We start from the raw sequence: 7,625 nt of genomic DNA, 5'->3' as shown, positions 1-7,625 counted from the left end.
AGGGATGCAAACAGATATCATATTTAAATTAGGGTATATTTGAATCCAATCAAATAGAAAATTTATATTATTATTAAAATTTTTATTTGACTAAAATATCCTTTTTTTTAGTTTGGTCTCTCTAATTGTAAGGGTAGAATTTTAATTTTGGCAACCACTTTTCTCCTTATTCAAAACCATGTCGTTATGTCATATATTTAAGGTATTAACTCCCATTTACATGTATTGAATCATTTCTTGGCTAGAATACTCCTATTTTTTAATTTAAGGTATTAACTCCCATTTACATTCATTGAATCATTGATTGCAAAGGTACAAAATGTAATTTGAACTACTACATTTTTCCTCGTTCAATTCTCTTTCATTAAATCTTATATCTAAGGTATTAATTCATATTCCTATAATAATTAATCATATTAATTATTAAAGAAAAATAAGTGTGACATAGAATAATTGATTTTATCATGATTTTCTAAATGTCGTTGACTCAAACGGTCAGACCGTTTGACCCAGAATCGGTCAACAACCCATTGACCCAGGAGGTTACATTGTCAACCCATTTGACCTGTTTCAATGGTTTTTGACCATTTTTATTTTAATTGTTATTTTAATTTTTTATTAGAATGGGTCGTCCATTCAAACTGGACAGTCAAACCATTGGCCAAGAAATTAGTGGATAGAACGGTTCAGATTCTAGGTCATTTTTTAAAGCATTGGTTTTTATTGATGATAAAATTAAAATACAAATTTACAACCAACCCAAAAAAAGAAGTTGCTTTCCTATTTGGTGGAGAAAGAACAATTTAGTGCCTGTTTGGCAAGTCTTTTCTAAAAGATTTGTTACAAGATCTAATGGTTAAAAGACAGGGTGAGCTTGTGCAAATAGATCTTGGAAGACCAAAGACTATTTGGTTGAAATATTTTATATAGATCTCACAAAAGACCATAAAAGCTAGAAGACCGTTTGGTAATGTGATGAAAATATGTGTGTTATGTATATATGAATGTCTTGCGTATGGGCTAAATGGGACCCACATACATTTTCTAAGGTGGGACCCACATACCATTGATGGATATGTATGTGGGGCCCACGTACATTTTACAAAGTGGGCCTGACATACCATTGGTGGCCATGCATGTGGAGTCCATGTGTGGACATGTATGTGGGGCTGATTGGTCGAAGCCTTTTCGGTATTTTACAATTGGATCAGATTGGATAGATTCAAATTCGATTTACAATCCGACTTGATTCGAAAATCTAACACATATATCCAAATCCAATAAAACCAAATCGAAATCGAATTCAGATCGGATCATGACCCAGTCCGTTTTCACCTTGATATCGCTCGTAGATTTTTAATATTTTATTGCTTTTAGAAGACATTTTAGGTGAAGACTGAAGAGCATCACCGGCACGGCACCATGCAGGCATCCATCCTTATTAAATCCTCCTCTTTCTATTCCTGAGAAGAGTTAATGCAGTCTCGATTTTCGTCATGCCTGAGTTATGAGTCAAATGTGGCCCAGCCCATCACTAATGAACCAAACGCGAAGATCCTGAAAGGAAACAGTACGGATGCCAGGCCCATTACTTCTCACAGTTTAAGCCCAGCCTATTCGTAAATCGTAATCGTCATTTAACAAGTCACAGCTTTTGCTGTTATCAATTATGGCGGTTTTCGTCATTACAAACACCCATTAACAATTAGTTGACGAAAACATACTCAGTAAATAGAAAATGTGTTCCACGTGGCACACGTACAGCTGCAAGTGCAAGTTTGCAACTGGTCCCTGCACGAGTAGCTGGTGGGCCATGGGCCTAGCAATTTTCGTGACAAAAACTAAATTGACAACATGGTCGGGTGGGCCCGTCCGTTTGAAAATCCCGGGTGATCCGGTAGGTCCAGGCAACCATTACAACGCTACCACTGTCGTTTGACTTTTTTCCCCAATGACAAGTTGAAGAGCAACAGCGGCTCAGTAAGCACGTGCAGCTAACACTGTGATTCCTCCAATCGGGAAAAATCCGGCGTGGTTGGCAGAGTGGAAGGGAGGTCGAAGGGCAGTGTAGGGACGGACTGAAGCATCCAAAGCATCGGGCATTAACCCGACACGGTCACGGATCCTGATGAGTGACGCCCTCTCTCTCTCTCTCTGCAGAAAACAGTTGGTGAGTCTCACGTGACCGTCCTTCAACGCATTAACGTCTACTTGTACCTCGACGGAGTCCCCTGACGGCCTGACCACGAGTGAAGTGAGTGCTCGTGCTCCCTGCCAAAGAAAAAAAAAATATTGGGGCCCGGCTCATCAGTTTCTGTTGATGGGTGTTTGGTTACGGCGGACCCACCGTCGTAGAAAGCTTGGAGCACCAAGACTATGTTGTTTGATTTGATATAGAAGAGCTTTCCCTCAAGACCTCAACTTAAATTTCTATTTTCTATAACCAAACACAGCCTACAAGGGTGTTCGTCAATATATACATGCTTTTTTTTTTCTAATTTACCTGAGGTGGATCCTCAGCAAGTTGAGCAAAAAAACAAAAAAACATTGGTTAATTAAATCGGTCGGTTTGGTTTCAGTTCAGTGTTTTTAAAAAATTGAAGGTATTGGTTTAGCTTCAGTTAATCAATATAGAAAATCGGAAATTAACCGAACGACCAGTATATATATATATCTGTATATTATATAGATTTTATGTATTATAAATTAATAAATATACATTATATATAAATATATATTTATAATATATGATATATTATTTATTATTTAAAATATAATATTATATATATTTATAATATATATAATATATATTGTAAAAATTTAAAACCCAAAAAACCAACGAACTGAGCTGATCAACCGTTTAACCGATTGGTTTCGGTTCAGTTTCAATTACCAGTTTTCCAAAAACGTATAGTACCGATTTAATTACCAAAAAAAAAAGACACAGTTCAATTAACCTAATCGTTAGCACCCGTAAAGCTATTCATGACCCTTTTGAGCTCAGTTCATAAAAAACTCCATTTGATTTTAAGTTAAACTCAAACCTAATATATAGGCTCAATTACTAACCGAGCCAAATTAAAATAATATGAAACTCGGCTCATGAACTTAATGGAGGTTATATATATTTTATTATTTTTAAGCCAATGAACCTAACTGAATTGAAATAGAATGAAGATCAGCTTGTGCTTACAAACTTAATTGGCTCAACTCAAAAGCTTGTGAATCAAATTCAAACATATGAGCTTTGAATAAGCTAATATTTCTAGGTCAAATCAAACTCAAGCCTCATGCTTTTTTGTTGAGCTGACCTTGAATAATCTAACATTTCAGCTGAACTCAACTCATATCCACCCCTGAATCCCTGATGCAGCAGCTGTTTAAGTCGGGTGCCTGATTTAAAAGTTTTATACTGTATTAGGCCCAAACTTTGGGCCAGACCCATCCAAATTTTAACAAAACCCCAACTCAAACCCATCCAAATTGCACCCCTACAATGCTAATTCTAATCTTACCCTGGTTCTTCCATTAATTCTCCTTCGCCTTATTTTTTTTTTCCCTTGGACCAAAATCCCTCTCTTCAATTATTTCGATTTCAGAGTGAACAAGAACACCAGCAGAAAAGTGAAATTCGTCCTGACTGAGGACCATTTGGTTTCTTACCACACGTTTGTAATTCTTTTGATTGAAATACGTGTTCATTCTTCAAACCTCATGGTGAATGAGTGGTTGTAGATTGGTGATTGGCCAATTTGTCAACTAAGAAATAGCCCACCAAAGAAGAATTCCCCTAACAATAAGAGTCATGCTATAGACAATCGACATATTTGGAAGATACGCTCATTACCTATTTCGTAGTACTGAATGTTTTGACTGTTGGCACAGGACAATGAATGACTACAACACAGAGTTCAAGTTGAAAGCTCTAAAAGAGCAAAGAAACGGCCAAAGAGGACATGGTCCAAAGTTGGTGTAAAAATGTTTGAGAGGCTACGATTTGACACTAACAAGGCCATTACCCAATATTACTCATGGTCCCAGCTATGAATTGGCATTTTCTTCTCATAAAGTAGCTGTTCTCAAACTCGAACCTATGTTTTTATGCTTGTCAATCTAAGAGTTTAAGGTGAAATCTCTAAAAATGCCAAAGAGGTCATGACCCAAAGTTAGTGTCAAAGTGTTTGAGAGGCTACGATTTGACATTAATAAGGCCATTACCCAAACTCTCTTTGGTTTTGGGTGGCAACCAAATATTCGGTATTTTCTTCTCATGAAGTAGCTGGTCTTAAATTCGAACCTACGTTTTCATGCTTGTCAACCCAAGAATAGATATTAAGGTGAAAGCTCTAAGAGAGCAGAGAAAATGACACAGAGCTCATGACCCAGAGTAAGTGTCAATGTTTGAGAGGCTATGATTTGACTTTAAGAAAGCCATTACCGAATATCATGGTTTTCAAAACTGGATCGGACCAAAAAACAAGGAGTCAGGTGATTGACTGGTTCTGTTTCACCCTAAATTCGTTTTTTGGCCAATAATCATTGATTTGATCAATGAACTGTTAACCCGGGTGATTGAACTGTTAAACCGTCAATCTAAACAGCAGTTTTTGGCCTTTTTATTTTTTAAATCAGAACAGGCCATCTGTTTGAACCGGATGATTGGATTATTTGACTTGGGAACCAATTCTAGAACGATTTCCTGTCCAGTCCAATTTTAAAAACCTTGCCCAATATTGCTCATGGAGTCATGGTCCTAGCTATCTCCGGTTCTGGGAAGAGTGGATTGAGTGGAAACCCAATATTTAGCATTTTCTTCTCATAGAGTAGCTGCTCCAAGAGTTCAAGGTAAAAGCTCTGAAAGCGCAAAAGAAAAGGCCAAAGGGGTCATGGCCCAAAGCTAGTGTCAAAAGGTTTGAGATGCTACGATTTGACAATAAGAAGGTCATTACCCAATATTGGTAGTGGTCCATGCTATCTCTGGTTTTAGGAGGGGTGCACTGAATGGCAACCCAATGTTTGGCATTTTCTTCTCATAAAGTAGCTGTTCTTAAACTCGAAACTATGTTCTCATGCTTGTCAATCCAAGATTTCATAAGTTAAAAAATTTGGTTTTGATTGAATGAAATGATGGAGTTTTTTTACTGTAACAAACCCCAAAAAGGGTGTGATAAGGAATAATATTTTATTTAAAAATTTAGCTGCACATAAAAAACTCCCCTAAAGTTTCTGACAATCATAAAAACCTCCTCTACAATTTCATTATAAGAAATTCCTCCTCTGTCCGTCTGCATCAATTGTAAAAAGATAATACCGATATTTAAAAAATCAATGCATCAACTAATGTTTTTCATCAAAAAGTTCAGGGGAGATATTTATTACAACGAAACCATAGGATAGATTTTTATGATTGCCAGAAATTTCAGGAGAGGTCTTTGTATTTTACCCTTTTTTTTTTTAATCCCCCAGCTGATTTGATTTCCATTGCCAACTATTCATTTGTCGGCAAGAGCAAAAGATTGGCAGGAAAATGGCCTTAACATTCTAACTCAATGGTCCACCATGTATGTCGCTTCTGTCCCAAATAGCATTCCCCAATCCCCATTTTTATCATTAATTTAAAATGGATTTTAGCCATCTGGCAGATGTCTAGGTCTAGACTGAAAGGTGAGACATTGACAATTTAAGCTGATACATCAGCTTCAATATATCATAACTACATGGCCATGGCATATGTGGCATATAGGGCTGCAAACATATCTATTTGTCCAAATTTGAATTTGATTGTTAAGTGTGATCCAAATCCCATCCATTTATAGTTGGGTCCAGGCAAAATATATATTCAATCCTATCTAGTCTGATATGATCTGATCAATAATATTTTAAATGGATAAATATATGATGCTGGAAAGACATAGGGCCCAAAGACATGATGTCTAAAAAAATCTTATAGTGATAATCAATCAGTTAGTATTTATCAAAATTCAGTGGGTGTTATTGGCTTGTATGTATGTGTATATATGTAAAGCTGGTCTCAAATGTGGTGAATATTTATATTATGTATGTATGCATATACAAAATTTATATTAGTAAAGTTGGTTTCAATGTTGGTCTATTTATATTTAAGTATTTACCAAAGAGCCATAGGTTCCAAGTCTCAGAGACATTACTTACAATTCATTTTATTCATGAGTACAATGTCATGGTCATTTTTAGCTCATTTTATCAATGTTGTATAACAGTTTGATTCTTTTTATTTTAATTTATTATAGGGGTCCAATATTGCAGTGACAATGTAGCCAACCCAGTGCACCAAGGATCAGATTGGTGATGAGATTTGGCCACGTCAACCCTTCGCATGGCTAAAAAAACCAAGGAACAGATGCTATATATGTTTGCACCATATATAGTTTCAAGAGGTGGAAACTTGTGAAAAACAACACAAGAAACAGAAAACTAGTAAGAAGCCAGAAAAGACTCAACCATGTTTCCGGATGAATGCCCATTCACATGAACCAGGTTTCCTGGTAGTTATGGGCTTATATAGAGTATAAAAATTAATCCACTTTGCCTCTTTATAATCCATCACTGTATTAACACTTTGATGACATAAGTTGATTCGTTCTTGAGAGTAATGTCTCAAATTAGTCTACTTTTTGTTGTTGCACGTTGATCAAGTCAAAAGGATGAGAGACAATCCTGTATTCATGCAAGTTGGTATTTAAATCACTTTACACAAATTCCATGGTTAAGAGAGAGAGAGAGAGTGAAGTATTCAGGTATAATTCTCAAGGAACCATGCTTGAAGCATATTGGGATTGAAGCTTATCCATATCTTGTGCTGAAATTTAACTAATTATACAGGGCGATGAGGATCAAATACTATACCACTTGATCATTCAGGCATTGATACCATCTCAAAGAACCATTCAACTTAAAAGGTTAAGCTGTTAGGTGAGGTCCTTGAATAGGATTTTATTTTCTAACAGTAATCCTTCAAGCATTTTAGATAGAGCAAACAGACAACAGAAATAGTAACTTTAGGAAAGTACAGTAACACGACTATACTTGTCCAATGGGTTAAAAGGAATCAAGACCACAGATAGCATACGAGGAATCCAAGAAAAGGGTCATGATTCACATCTATTCCTAAAACCCATTAAGAAAGAATATACATTAGAACAATTTTGACGACAGAGCCGCAAGGAACAGTTATAATTCAAATTTCCCTCCTAATTAATAAGCAAATAGTGATTGAAACAACAAAAATGGTAATCATATAAGTAATACACAAGTACAAACTATAGGTGTGTTCATAATTTAATAATGGATATGTTAGCTAATTCATATACACAACCTCATATAATTTACAGATAAGGAAAGTTAATTTTAACTGAGTGCCGTAAGCAATATCCAACCCCCCAATACTACTCCCATCCCACCTCTACCATAAAATAAAAAATAATAATAATAAAAAAAAATAAAAAATAAAAACATTTGAAGGGTGGAGAGGGGGAGGTGGGGATGGGGTAAACATGATTGATAAATTTAGATAGAAGATAATCCCAATATAAACACCAAATAAACTTATATAGATTGTGGATTGATCCATAAACACCTCTATAAAT

This window comes from Nelumbo nucifera, chromosome 5, assembly GCF_055504915.1.
Source record: "Nelumbo nucifera cultivar China Antique chromosome 5, China Antique-T2T, whole genome shotgun sequence".
In the NCBI taxonomy this organism is placed as follows: Eukaryota; Viridiplantae; Streptophyta; class Magnoliopsida; order Proteales; family Nelumbonaceae; genus Nelumbo; species Nelumbo nucifera.
The sequence above is the reverse complement of the archived record's forward strand: the minus strand, read 5'-3'. Positions refer to the sequence as shown.